Genomic DNA, 12,367 nt, shown 5'->3' with positions numbered 1-12,367 from the left:
AAATTACAAGATTACTGGAAACAAACAAAAATGAAGAAACATCTTACTAAAACCTCTGAAGTACCATGAAAACAGTACTAAGAGGAAAATTTGTATCTCTACAAACACACCTCAAGAAAATGGAAAGATCACAAGTTAACAGCCCTGGTCCCTCCTCTGCTCAAACACGTCCCATGGGTCCTTACTGTCCAGAGGGTAAAGCCCAAACATGGACTCTGAGAGAACTTGTGCTTGTCCTAGATGCCTGGTGATCAGCCAGAGAGGAGGTCAAGGTCTGGGACTTGGGGACACCACCCCACTTCCAACCACCCATGCCCATTCTCTGAATCCTCAAGTCCCAACCACCCCCTTCTGGCTCTTGGTGAGGTCCAGGCAGACACGACAGCACAACTTTAATCCTGAAGACATGCAAAGGTAGGTGGAGGGGTCAAAGAGTCACCGAGGGGGCTTGAACTTAGCAGCTCCAGCTGCAGCCAAAGCCCGCCCTCTTCACACAGAATCAGCTCCGGCTTCCTGTGGGGCTCCGTGGCATCAGGAAGGATATGGAAGCACAGCAGCATGAGTGCCAGGACCACCTTCACCTCAGTCATGGCGAACGTCTGCCCGATGCAGTTCCTGGGGATGGACACAGGGACTCTGACTGCACTCAGGACACATTTGCTGGCCCCATCGTGCCTGGAACCTGGCTCGGGATCTGCTGAGCCCACCCAGATGAGCTTCAGGGATGGGATGGTGGGGACGCCTGGGACTCCCCAGGGGGCTTGCATATCCCAGGAGCCTAGAGTAAGCTTTACCCCCAACTCACAAGAGAAAACTGGGAGGGGCCTCTGAGCACACTGTGGACCCCGTTGTTCCTGCCCATCCCTGCTCAATGGTCCTTTGCCCATAGCCTCTTGCGATGAGGTTGGCTGTAACTCTGACCACCTGCAAATCCTCTTCTCTTGCCTTTCCCCACTCTTGTGACCAGACACCCCATACTCCCCGCACTCATCACCCCTTCAGACACATGCCGCCCTCACCTGGGCCCTGCTGAGAAGGGAATAAAAGCCAGAGGCAACATCTGAGTCAAAGCAGAGGAGATTATAGACCTGGAAGCAAGACAGAGACAGGCTTGCTGGGTGGGGTCTCCCAGGCCCGTCAGCCTTGGAGAGACAGATGTGTGTGTGGCAGAGGCAGGTGATCAGACCTCCCCATCCAAAACCCTGCACCCTCTTCTAGGACCCTGGAATGAACAAGTTTGGGGAAGTGGACAGCACCTCAAGGTCCAGCCACATTGCTGGGTTGTGATGATCCTCCAAAATGGAGATGAGGCAGATAATGCCTGTGGGAGAGAAGGGGCACACAGGGCAAGTCCCAGTACCCGAAGGGCCACTCTTCCAGCCCAGAAGCCTCCTCCCCTTTACAGGGTGGGTACCTTTAGGGATGACGCGGTCATCGGGAAGCACAATGTCCTGGGTGCAGCAGCAGGAGATGACTAGGCCTGGGGGATGCAACCTCAGACTCTCCTTGATGCACATGGGTCAGGAAGGGCAGCTAGGCCAGGTCCTCCCTAGAGGACCCCAATAGTTACCCAGGAGCAAAAAAAGAGTCCACAAGCCTCTCTGTGCCTAGTAAGACCCTTTCTCCCTATAACAAAATGATGTCCAGATGGGTCAAATAATTGAGAAGTAGAAAAGCAGAAAAGTAGAGGATTAGAAATGTACCAGACAAAATTAAGACTAGTATTTAAAAAAGCTTGTCTAAGAAAAGCTCAACATCTAAAAGTCAACTGTAAAAAAGACAACAGATTTGTCTAAAAGGCAGTGTAGGAATGAAGCCTGGATGGATGAAGTAGGTGTTCTGGACAAGAGATGGATGACTCTTATCCCTTGGTGTCCTTAATGAGTCCTGGACTGGACAGTAGGAAAGGAATTAGGGTGCAGAAGAGCAAACATCCAGGGAGTGAAGATGTTCAAAAAATTATATTTCAGTGATAAAAGAAGGGAGTGGAGGGAAAGTTTACTTACTGAACACATGCTAAGTGGCATCAAATCTTGTCACCAATTAGCAGCCCTGATCTTTCTGTTCTAAAAGCCTGCAACCTTTCCCCTGTTAATCAGGCTGAGTACCAGGTCCTGCCTCTGGTCTAAGTTCCTATTCCCACCAAGCGATAATGGGCAGAAATGACAGCCTAGGTAGCAGACCCCATGAGAGGGTGCAGGATGAGACCTTGAGGCCCTGCACTCACACCATGCAATCTCCATAGTCTCCCGGTCTTTCACAAGCTTCTGCACCTCTTGCCAACAGCACTCCTGGTGTTCTGGGTGCCTTGCAAGGTGGTACAGGATCCAGGAGAGGCCACTGGCTGTGGTGTCATGGCCTGAGGAGCAGCAGGCAGGTCTGAGTTTCGGGGTTACATCACACCAGAGGATGGACAGGACTCATACATTGAAGCCCCCGCTGAGGACGGGGGAGCAGGAAGATGAGCAGAATGGAGCAGCCTAGGATTCGCCCACCACATCCTTGGGATGGAAAGACCCCTGCCCACAATGTAGCTTACACCGGGATCCTTACCCTCAAACATGAAGGTGTCAGCTTACGCTCTTATGTCCTCATCTGACAACTCTTCCCCATTTCCATCCTGGAGAGAAGGCATGACCCCTCAGATCACACGAGTTCTCAGGCTCCCAAGTCTAACCTGAGATAGTCTCTGATGACCTGTGGCCTCTCCAGAAACCCAAACCCACCCTGCCCTCCTAGATCTATCGGGGTCACCTTTGCTCTGGATTTAACCCTCAGGCTTTCTTCCTGAATTTCTTGCCTCTTATTTTGTCTCTGGTGGGAGGAATCCTCGATCCTTGAATATGTTCATGTTTCCACATCATGAGGACTGTTGGAGAAAAAGTTACTGGCAACCTGGGCTACAGGATGTTCGAATGCCAGTTTGCCTTGGAGGTGAGAAATTAAGCATCGCTCCAAAGATATCTGCGCACATTCCAGGATGGTAAATACAGAGAAGCTTATCTGTCGCCCCTGAAGGCATCTGAGTTGTGAACCAACAGAGGTTGTCATCTCACTGGAGAGTAGTTTATACTCCAGAATGAAACATGTGCTCTCTCTGTCTCTTTCTCTTCTACCCCACCCCTGCCAATGAAAGAAGAAGGGGAAGATGTTCTAGCTGTTCTATATAAGCCCCAAGACTCATCTTCTGGTGCACTTACAGGTAAAAGCATTGCATTGCCCTAGGAGGAATATGAGAATAGGGTCTGGCACCGCAATCTTACTCTGGCTGTTGTTGCTGTGACTAATAAATGGGGTGTTCTGATCCAAGGGTTTGGTGCATCCATGCGCATAGACAAAGAAATACATAGACTTAGGCAAAGACATATATATTTATATTTATGTATATATGTGGGACAGAATAACTTACAAACTTGTAACTAGATAGAGTAAAATCTACCTCAGGTTCTTCACTGTTTCAAACTTAGCCATCCCCTGCTGGCTGTATCCCTCCCTTTCTCAAACATCTTCTGTGAATCTCCAGTGCCCTCTGCATCAAGTCCAAGTTCTTTGTTATGATATTTGAAATCAAGCTCCGTTCTACCTTTTGAATCCAGAACCCGGAGAAGCCTTAACAGGAGCACATCAATGAAGTCCAAAGTCTTGGACTTGGTCTTGGTCTTGAAGAAGTCAACAATACCCTGAGTGGGGAGGGTACGGTCCCACTCCTGGACGATGTCATCTGTGAAGTCCTGTACCAGGTGGCAGGCTATGTGGAAGCACCACCCATCAAGGGTGAGACAGCACAGGAAGTTCTCCTGGACCTGCGGGTTCCTTTTTTTGGCATGGGCACTGAGCTCCAGTGGCAGTATATTCAACTGACCTTCCTGAAGGATCAAGGATGATGAAAAAAAAAACTTAACATACCTGAAGCCCAAGGAGTACCTCTTACCAACCAACAGAATATGTCTCACCTCAGGAAACTGAGTATCCAGAAACAGATGACCCAACAGATACATAGTGAGGATCAGCTATGAGACTTGACTCTCCAAACTCTCTTCTTTCCTTGCATCCCATCCCTGTGAGCTGCCTGCATGCCCCAAAGCACCCAGAGCATGATTTAAATATTGTGCTCATTTTCTTTCTCTCTCACCCAGTATCCAGCCCTGCTCCTTTTTCTTCCCCAAACTGTCCACACAATTCAGACCTCCTCCTCTTCCAATTTGTCCATGGCCCAGCCCCCTTGTCTTCTTGATTCAATGTCAGTTCCATCTAGGGTCTACCTGACAGTACTTCACAGAGCTCTGCTCTAGCCAAGCTTATCATCTGCTCAATTACCTTTCATGGCTCCCTGGAAAGAGCATGATAACATTAATATCACTTTATTTTGCTTTTCAATGTCATTAAGATCTATTCCCTGTATACCTCTACAACTTCACTTCTACCATGTTGCACATGATTTGCTCATCCTAGCCTCCTTGCCTTTACACAAAAATTTTTACCTTCCTGAAAGGACCACTTGTGTTCTCTCCTCTTCCCTGGCTTTAAAGCCCAGCTATGACACAACTCCTCCAGGATGGCTTTCCTGGTTTCCTGGATCATCCTCTTTCCCCTACCTACTTCCTTGGGTTCATGGCATGAGATCCCAGGTTCAGGCAAGGACTCACTCCTGACTATTGCTGTCGAAGCTGAAGATGCATTTCTGCAGACTGTCCAAGGTCATGAGGCTGATGTGCTCAAACATGTCCGGACGGGTTCTGCCCTCGGAGGCCAGGCACCGCTGCCTTTTGGCCTGGCCAGAGAAAGGGACAGAACTGGGGATGGACCCTCGATCTCTTGAGCTCCTCCCCAACCTCTAAAACCAGGATGGATGCCCCCAAAACCACCCTCCAAGTCCTCTACCCCAGGCACTCTTCCCCAGAGAGGACCAAGCTTGGGTGGGAATGGAAGCTGTTACTGTTAGGAAATGAAGAACTCATGGATGGGAGTCAGAAGACCTGGGATCAAGTCCCGGATTTGTCTCCTAAGCCCTGTGTGCCCTTGGTCAACTCACTGCCCTCCCCTAGGCTTACCTGTCAAATCTCAGTAATAGTTACGTTTGCCTGCTTTGGTGCCAAAGTATAAAGTTAGAACCTCTGCTACATCACTTCTAGTTCATTACTAGCCGAGTGAACTTGAGTGATCTCTGTATTTTCTCTGGCCCTCAGTTTCATCTGTAATGGGGAAAAGAATAACCTCTACCTCACCAAGTTGCTCACATTAAATTGGACAGCATATACTCATATCACAGAATTGGTACATGGCATTATTTCTGGCACATGGTGAGTGCTCAAGAAATGTCAGATTTTCTTGTCTTCATGGTTGTTAGTTGATTTCAAAAATATCCCTATGTTGAGAAAGGAAGTCCTCCGTGAACCCTGAACATCCTTTGTGAGCATGCCAAGAATGTGAGACCCTGATGTTCTGAACTTGGGTAATTTCTCAGACTTGTGTTTTCAGAGAACAACCTTGAGAGATAAGGTAATGACTGCCCTGGACAAACATCAGGATTGCTTCTGATTGCTATAAAAGCAGATTGCCTAAACCTAATGCTCCTCCTCTGTAATGCAATATACTATATAAGTAGGCATCTATAGACGCCACCTAAGTCACCCTCAGGGGATTTGGATGGCTTGGAGAAAGGATGCAAACCAACGAGAAGCACATGCTGCTTGTGGTGCCATGAATAATCAACTGCCCTTTGTCTCTGACCCAGGAGTCTTGTGTCTTCTGGGAGAATCCATGAAAGAGTAACAAGTGAACTTATCAGCTTGCAAATAAGAGAAGCATAGTAGGCACTTCACAAAACCCTAAACCCACAAGTCTTCACTTCTTGTATTCACACTCTTTGCTCTGTGATTTTCAGCAACTTCCATTAAGACAGGGGGGCTATTTTACCCTTTTTGATTCCAGGCTGGAATTTTTACTTTCTTTGGCCCAAGAAAAAGTGGTGAAAGTGAAAGGAAATAACTCTAATACACCTAAGGTCCACGAGTCACTACAGCCACCTCAGAACCTTGTCTCTGCCATGTGAAGCATAGGGGTGCCTTGTGTAGGGATAAAAATCACAGGGAGTTGGCCGGGCTCGGTGGCTCAGCCTGTAATTCCAGCACTTTGGCAGGCCAAGGCGAGTGGATTGCCTGAGCCCACGAATTTGAGACATGCTCAGGCAACTTGGCAAGACCTCGTCTCTACAATAAATCAAAAACTAGTCGAGTGTGGTAGCACATGCCTGTACTTCCGGCTACTTACAAGGCTGAAGTGGAAGGATTGTCGGAGCCTAGCAGGTCGAGGCTGCAGTGCTGGGAGCATTCCACTGCACTCCAGTCTGGGCAACAGAGTGAGACTACAACTCAAAAAAAAAAAAAAAAAAAATCACAGGGAGGAAAGTCCAAACTTCCCGGCTGAGGCCATCCTAGATCAGCCTGAAGTGGGCCAAGCCCCAAATATGCGTGAGAACTGAACCAAGGTCGGCAAAGCTGCCTACATGACCCTCAGCAGCTCATCCACCATGAGGGATCCCTTCCATGTCAACAAAAACCAGTCACCTGTCCCATACACTTGCCATCAGTCACTAGCAATCATACATCCTCATTGCTCTAAACCAGTCAGTTTGAAGTGGCTTGATACTCAGCAATAACTGCAATTCTCATCTTTACTCTCTAGATTTTACTGGGCCTCTGTGAGAGAAATAAGGAAACTGATGCCTTCTGAGCACTTACTATGTGCCAGGGGCATGACTCCATTACATCTTCTTATTACCTTTTAAGTAGGGATTATTGTCCCCAGTTAACAGATGAGGGAACCAAGTCTCAAAGAGGAAGTGCAATTGCTCTGAAGCCACTCACACTGCCAAAATTCCAAACCAGATGTCTGTGGTCTGTCTACCCCATATCACCTGACATGGATCTGGGACATGGGACATGGCCCTGTATGTCCTGATATGGCCACAAAATATGTGACACCCCCTGCCCCCCTCATGACATAATATGCTCTAACAGGGACTGAGATGGCCTGACAGGACCTCCATGTACCTTACAGATGGGCCCCAGATAGGACTTAAATATGATCACGTTAAAGTCCAGTTGGGACCCTGAATTCAAAAGACTCATGTGCATGACATTCACACTCTTGTTGAAAATCTGCATATAGGGCGTCAGGATGTTAAAATACAAGGTGAGCATCAGCATCCGATGATGGTGTCTCCACTTGTCACCAGCACTCAGCAGGAGCCCATGCCCCAGTAGGGCAGCCAAAGGTAGTGGGCAAGTGTGGCACCTTCCCCTGGACAAAAAGATTGTCACCAATCCCTTTTACTCATAGTTACTCACCCATCCAGGGCTTCAGGAATCTGTAGAAGACCATATCCCCGGGTGCGGTGGCAGCTGACACAAATGAGAACATCAGGGACCATGGAGAGGGGCAAGGGAGAGACACTGGGTGTAGGTTGGAGGCTCCCAGCACTTCCTTTCTCTGAACTCAACATAGCAGGAAGGGGGCTGAGAACAGGAGAAGAAAGGAGGAGGGGACAGGTTAGGGAGGACCAGACCAGACGGTAGCAGCCCTAACATGACACAGCACACTTCTTGACATGGCTCCTACGTGATCCAATATGTTCTGCAACACCCAAGAACAGCCCAATGCTCTATAAAATGCCTGCCAGGGGCAAAAGACACTATCTTCCCCAGCACTCTCTGACACCTTTGAGCATGGGTTTGGGACATGGGATATGGCCCTGCCATGTGTTAACATGTCTTGACATGGCCACCAGATACACGACAACCCCAGCATGACATAATATGCTCTAATATGGACCTGAGATGATCTGACATGACCTCAGTGTAACTTACAGATGGGTCTCAGGCAGGATTGAAATATAATCTCATTAATGTCTCAGATGTGGCCCAGGTATAACCAAGACTGTTCCTCAGGCATGACTAAAGCTTGTCTTGGACAAGACTCAAATAATGTTTCAGAGAGTTCAAGGGACCATGGCTTCCAGACCTTGGACAAGCCCCAAATATGGCCCACAAGTGACCAGGAGAAGAAAAAGACATTTCAACCTCCATCTCCAACAAGAGCTAAACTACTCCCACATGCCCAAAATGTCCTTGGCCACAGATGAGCCCCACACATGAGTACATCCATATGAACCCAGGTGTAAGCACATAGATGCAACTAGGTTTACCATATAAACCTTGGGCCATTTATTGGGCTCTAGCAGAAAGGCAAGCTTTCTAATGGGAACTGAGCTTCTGGGACTCATCACAGACCCCATAAGGAAAGAAAAGAACTGCCTGAAAAGGAAAAGTGACACATAAAATGTAAAACCAAGAAAAGGAGACAGATTGTTGGCGACCATGTAGGAAACCTAGGTCCAGCTGTGCCTAAAGGCCACTTTCCCTGAATTTTACCATCAACAATTTTCTTTGTTTAGACTAATGGGGTGGAATTTCTATCACTCACAACAGAAAGAGCCAGAGAGAGCTGGAACCTGCCCAGAGCCACTCAGCATTTTGGTGTCAGAGCCATAGTCTCTGTGGGACTCTATCTCTTCCCCTGTTCAGTCTGGCCTGTCCAAGGTTGGGAAGGGCAGAAGACAAAAGAAGGGTAGCAGGACGGTTGGGGTCTTCTAGGGGAGATTCCTGTGACCTGGAGCAGGAGGGAAATGAACATATAGTGGATGAGCCACAGGGGTGGGGTAGAAGGAACAAACCCATCAGAGGTGAACGTCCATGAAATAGCAGCCCAGATCCTCTACCAAGCAACAAGACTTTCTCATTGCTCTGGGCCTGGGCATGGCCAAGGCTCATGTTAAACTTGGCAGGGAGCCTTGAATACTAATGACACCTACTGCATCACCTTGCCCTCTGCTTTAAAAAGTTCCCCTCCATTTTTCCAGGCCCAGCTCTAGCAATTCTTTCTCCAGGAAGTCTTCCAGTCTGCCACAGCAAGAGTGGCTCTCCTCTGTCACAACCATCTCCTTCTGGCCTATTTCTGACCCCACAAAGTTGGGGGTGTCTCTGCCAGATTCATCTCCTCAACCTTGGGGGCTTCTCCAGTACTGGGCTCCGGGTTGAGGTCTCATGATGCCCTAGGGATACCCAGAACACCAGGACAGAGGGGCAGATGGCAGTGGAGGGAGGAAACACCAAGATGGGGGTTGGTTAATACATGAAGGACAGAGGAAGATGGCTGAAAGAGAAGGGATGACAAGGGCCTAGGGTACTGCAAGGAGCACACAGAAGCTTAGAGGGGTCAGGGATAGAAGCCCTTGAGTGTACCATGGCACCCACCACCACAAGCTCTGTGTAGGTACCTGAGGCACTGGTGATAGGCCGAACAATGTCAGGGTGTCATGAAATGATGAGGCAGAAGGTGGTGCCTAGTGAGATTTTAAAGCCCTGGTGACAGGTGGACACAATCTGAGTCGGAAGTCTCATGCCCTCCTCAGTGGGTGTGATCTGAAAGCAAGGTAGGGGCCATCATCTCCTGTGATGGCTAATTTTAGGTGTTGATTTGACTGAGCAATGGCACATCCAGATAGCTGGTCTAACATTATCTCTGGGAGTGTCGGTGATGGTGTTCCCAGAAAGAGATTAGCTTTTGAATCAGTAAACTTGGGAAGAAAGGTCCGCCCTCCCCAGCGATGTACAGCATCATCCAATCCATTGATGGCCCAAATAGAAGTAAAAGGTGGAGGAAGGTCAGATTTGCAATCTCTTCTGAGTTGGGACATTCATCATCTTCTGTCCTAGGACATCACAACTCCAGGTTGTCAGGCTTTTGGGATTCAGACTGATTTACACTCCCAGTGTCTCTGATTCTCTAGCTTGCAGATGGCATGTAGTGGGATTTTTCAGTCTCCATAATCACATAAGTTTTCTTCTCTTCTCTTCTCTCTCTCTCCCTCCGCCCATATATGTGTACCATGGCACCCACCACCACAAGCTCTGTGTAGGTATATATATATATATATATATATATACATATATATATATATATATATATAATGACTATCATATCTCTCTCTCTATCTGTTTATGCAGAAGAGGTAAGAAGCATATCCTATTGATTGTATTTCAAAGGAGGACCCTATTATAACTCCCCAGAAGGAGCCACAGGAAGTTCCGGGCTGTGTCTTCAGAGATAGTGCAGCCTCTACAGTGAACAGTGTCTCTGGATTCTGCAAAAATGGAGCAAATCTCTGATGCTGTCTGCTCCTTTTCTCTTGAGATCACCTTCAAGTCACAAGGGTGAATTTCAAACGACAGTGGGAAGGCACACTGCCTGACAGCTCACAAGCAAGGAGCCCACCTCTGCTCAAGAGCGTGAATTTTATTGTCCTGGGAGCAGTTCTAATCCAGGGAAGTCCACAGCAGGAGCTCCTCAAAGGGTGTGTTTTGGACAACACTGTTCCCTAGGACTTGTGCCTAAGGATGGTTCCCACATCCTTTCCTTCCCTGACTGGTCCTCACAGGTTCTGATTTTTCCCGGGCACAAGGGTCTGCACACTGGGGACCTTCCATTCTCAAAAGCCTCCAGGGGCAGAGGTGACTTGAATTGTCCCTCAGGGTGGCAGCTCCCATTTGTGAGCACCTTCTGCATGCCAGGCTCTGTGCTAGTGAATCCTAGCCCCTCAATCTTGCCATTTTCACATGAACAGACCAAGACCATGGCACCCAAAGGGGAGAGCAGGTCTAAGTCTGAGAGCAAGGTCTGCAGGAGGGAGAAGAAGGTAGGTTTTGAAAGGCAAGTGAGTGGCCAACTTTTATCTAGCTTGGGCAATGGGGACATCTTAGTGGGGAAGAGAATTAGGGCATCCTAGGGGGAACAATTTAACGAGAGAGAGACAGATGCCCCTGGAAAGGCACCCAGTGACAGACTGCCCCAAATGGTCTTCGGGCCCAGCTGGAGCTCTGTAACAGAAAATGGGTTGGGCAAAAAGCAGACCATGCTCAGTGGGCTGAGAGGGTCTCAAATCCAGCAGTGGAGAAGGTGGAAAGGCCAGAAAGCCCCACTCTCTGTAGCTCATTCTAGGTAGCTCTCAGAGGTGCACTAATGCAGAGAGAACAGAAAGAAAAATTACTCAAAGAGGTCTAGGCTTGAGGACAATAAAGAGAGGATAATGTGGAATGGAATAGGAGAGGTGTGAGAGAGTAGAGGAGTGAGCAAGTTGAGGAGAGAGTGTGTAGAGGACTAAGTTGAGAGAGAGTGAGTAGAGGAGTGAGGCAGTGAGTAGAGGAGTGAGTGGGTAGAAGAACGAGTGAGTGAGTAGAACGAGTGAGTGAGTAGAAGCACGAGTGAGTGAGAAGAACGAGTGAATGAGTAGAGGAGTGAGTGAGTAGAGGAATGAGTGAGTGAGTAGAACGAGTGAGTGAGTAGAAGAATAAGTGAGTAGAGGAGAGATGGAGTGAGTAGGAGAACGAATGAGAGGGTGAAGGAATGAGTGAGTAGAGGAATGAGTGAACCACCTTCCAGCTTCTCTGAAGTCCCAGACTCCAGCCCACCTGCATCCCAGCTCCTCGATCCACACTACCAGCCCTCAGGAAGTCCATCCACTCTGAAACCCCAGACCCATCCTGCTGCCACACTCACCTGGTCCCGATGACCCCCAAACCAGTTCTATTTTCGGGGCTATGGGAAACACCAGAGGTGGAGGCCGTTGTCACAGAAGGCTTAGGTCCAGGCCAGGATGCACGCCAGGAGCCAGGATCCCCTGACCAGCAGCAGGAGCTGCCATGGGGATGCTGCCACTGGCCCGAGGCCCAGCCAGGACAGGCTCAGCTGAGACATCCTGCAGGGCAACAGGAGGGAAGGTGAGTTCCTGAGTCCAAGGAAAAGGCCAGGGGAACTCCGGGGACTGGAGAGGGGCAGGGCCAGCAAGGTGCTGGCGGCAGGGCAGGGAGGGCTCAGGGATGGGTGAACAAGAGCTGAGTTAAAGTTCACAAAGGCTCAGTCAAAACCCAGAGGGCGCCACCACGGCTGCTGGGCCCTGCTCCCACCCACCCACTGCCTGCCCAGGCTGAAAGCCGCCCTGATGGAAGCCCCCTCCACTGCTCTGCTCTCCTTCTCCCTTCCCCCACTCCTGCCTCTGGGAAGTGAATGTGGGACACTGACCTAAAAATTCCCTTCGTTTGGGTAGCAGAGATCATTCTCAGAAAGCACTGTTTTCTTTCAATGACAATATATAACAAAAAAAACAAAACCTATGACCTCAGAGCAAAGTATTGATGAAAAAGGATTTCATCACACACACACATACACACACACACACACACACACACACAGAGAGAGAGAGAGAGAGAGAGAGAGAGAGAACTCAGCTCAGTGGGAGGCATTTTATTAT

General features: G+C 48.9%; 1 pseudogene; it reads right to left on the bottom strand.

Moving 5' to 3' along the window:
* Positions 1-439: 439 nt before the first annotated feature.
* LOC103269875 lies at positions 440-11,814 on the bottom strand (annotated as a pseudogene).
* Positions 11,815-12,367: the final 553 nt, after the last annotated feature.

The sequence above is a fragment of the Carlito syrichta genome, unplaced genomic scaffold (assembly GCF_000164805.1).
Source record: "Carlito syrichta isolate Samal-C Ts95f unplaced genomic scaffold, Tarsius_syrichta-2.0.1 Scaffold309620, whole genome shotgun sequence".
NCBI lineage: Eukaryota > Metazoa > Chordata > Mammalia > Primates > Tarsiidae > Carlito > Carlito syrichta.
This window is presented reverse-complemented; position numbering and strand designations above follow the sequence as displayed.